Raw genomic sequence first — 2,951 nt, 5'->3', positions numbered from 1 at the left:
TGTATTTAGTATTCAGTTATTTTTCATGTACCGCGTCTTCCTTCATTAAAGTCATGAGTAACCTACACGCTGCATTTCGGTCCGACTCTCTTTCTTCAACAGACGAACGCCGTTACAATAACCAGCCAGGACATGTTACTGTATAACCAGACAGGACATGTTTCTGTTCCACAAATCTCCATCTACAACAGGGTCAAAACCAGTTATCTTCAGACTCAGACTCTCTGTACTTGGGGCCCTTCCCTGGGTGCACGATGAGTTTTTTACCCTAGTACTACACAAGTGACTCAAAATATCAAAGCTTTATAATGAGTTGGTTATTTGAATCGGCTGTGTAGTGCTAGGGCAAAACCCAAAATGTTCACTAAGGGGGGCCCCAGGACTGCGTTTTGGAAACCCTGCTTTAAGCACTGTAGCTTTAGTCAATGAACATTGTTGAACATGTTGGAGGCCATCTATACAAAGCCAGATATGACCATTAAGGTTTGACAGAGGTGAGATGGAAGAGAGGATTGTCGATATCTACATCAGTGCAGAGACCCTGAGAGACGGTGAGACCAGCACCTCAACACATCTGCAGAAAGGCCAGTTACATGACAGTTACACCACCCTTACTGAGGAAAGAGACCAACTACAGACTAGCTAAGACAACCTGACTGCAGAGAGACCAGCTACAGACCAGTTACAACAACCTGACTGAAGAGTTAGACCAGCTACAGACCAGTTATAACAACCTGACTGAAGAGAGAGACCAACTACAGACTAGCTAAGACAACCTGACTGCAGAGAGACCAGCTACAGACCAGTTACAACAACCTGACTGACGAGAGAGATCAGCTACGGACCAGTTACAAGAACCTGACTGAAGAGAGAGACCAGCTACAGACCAGTTATAACAACTCCACTGCCACAACAGGAAACGACACACAACATTTTCTGTATGAACTTAATGTAATCACTACCTATCAGCATCCTGTGTGTCTAGATTTAAAGAAGAAAAAAATGTCCCAACCTCAACCACCATGTTACTATTTCATCATCTTCCTCTTTTGACATGTTCCTTTTATTCTGGGGATGCCTTCTTAAACAGTTAGTCTGAGACAGAGCGGAGACAGAAACAGACACAGGGGCAACGATAGGACCAGAACCTGAGTATGGACAGAAAACACAGTAAGTTATTGGAGATGTCTGAGGACATCTATGCTGAGCCAGATATGAACAAGAAGGTCAAGTTTAACAGAGGTGAGATGAAGGAGAGGATTGTGGATATCTACGTCAGTGCAGACACCCTGAGAGACGGTGAGACCAGCACCAAGAGAGAAGAAACAGTAGACACTGCTCCTAATAATGGACCAGGAGACCAGCACTCAGGTAACACACACACGCACTCACTCACACAAACACGCAAATAAATGACACACACAATACATTAAACAGGTGTGATTATCCTGTAGTACTACATATGTATTTGTCCCAGTTCTGGATGATACAGAAAAACACATTACCAAAGATGTTTTAATCATTTGTGATTCAGTACATGTTCAGTGGTGGAAGAGACCCTCTGGAGTTGCTGCAGTGTGTCTGGGGCTGCTGTGTGTTCTCCTACTGGCTGGGATCATAGGCCTGTCTGTCCAATGTAAGTCTACAGTATATCTATACTAAACAACAATATAAACGCAACATGCAAACATGTCTAAGATTTCACTGAGTTACAGTTCATGTCAGTCAATGGAAATAAATTCATTAGGCCCTAATCTATGGATGTCACATGACTGGCAGAGGTTCAGCCGTGGTTGGGCCTTGGAGGGCATAGGTCCACCCACTTGGCAGCCAGATTCCAACCACTGGGGAACCAGGCCCAGCCAATCAGAATGAGTTTTTCCCCACAAAAGGGCTTTATTACAGACAGAAATACTCCTGAGCACACCTCCACCCTCAGATGATCCAACAGGTGAAGAAGCCAGACGTGGAGGTCATGGGCTTGCGTGGTTATACGTGGTCTGCGGTTGTGAGGCCAGTTGAACGTACTGCCAAATTCTCTAAAACAACATTGGAGGCAGCTTATGGTAGAGAAATGAACATTAATTTATCTGGCAACGTCTCTGGTGGACATTCCAGCAGTTAGCATGCCAGATGCAGATCCCTCAAAACTTGAGACATCTGTGGCAAAACTACACATTTTAAAGTGGCCTTTTATTCTCTGCTGCACCAGGTGCACCTGTGTAATGATCATACTGTTTAATCAACTTCTTGATATGCCACACCTGTTAGGTGGATAGATTATCTTGGCAAAGGATAAATGCTGACGAACAGGGATGTAAACACATTTGAGAGAAATACGCTTTTTGTGTGTATGGAACATGTCTGGGATCTTTTAATTCATCTCATGAAACATGGGACCAACACTTTACATGTTACATTTATATTTTTTCTTCACTGTTTAAATAGTTCTTATAACTCAGATTTAGTACTTCTGATGTGATCTATTTTAGTGAGCAACTTGTTCTTTATTGTTGTTGCAGACAGCAACGTCTCAAAGAACTCATCTGCAGAGAGAGACCAGCTACAGAACAGTTACAACAACCTGACTAAAGAGAGAGACCAGCTACAGACTGAGAGAGATGTTCTTAGCGGGAGGCTTACCAATCTCAGTGAGTAAACTTATAATAATAAATTATCATTAACAACACAGACCTGATCATGAGTCTTGTGTTCTTTCATTCAGTGTACAAGGTGATAAGTTGAAGGAAATTAATGTTAATCGTCTTGTAGAGAAAACCTGTCCTGAAGGCTGGCAGAAGTTTGAATCAAGTTGGTACTTCCTGTCTACTGAGACTAAAACCTGGAAGGAGAGCAGACAGAACTGTCTGGAGAGAGGAGCAGACCTGGTGATTATAAACAGTGTTAAGGAACAGGTGAGAGAGAGAGAGAGAGAGAGAGAGAGAGAGAGA

Source organism: Oncorhynchus gorbuscha, linkage group LG24 (assembly GCF_021184085.1).
Source record: "Oncorhynchus gorbuscha isolate QuinsamMale2020 ecotype Even-year linkage group LG24, OgorEven_v1.0, whole genome shotgun sequence".
In the NCBI taxonomy this organism is placed as follows: Eukaryota; Metazoa; Chordata; class Actinopteri; order Salmoniformes; family Salmonidae; genus Oncorhynchus; species Oncorhynchus gorbuscha.
Note: the sequence above shows the minus strand (reverse complement) of the source record.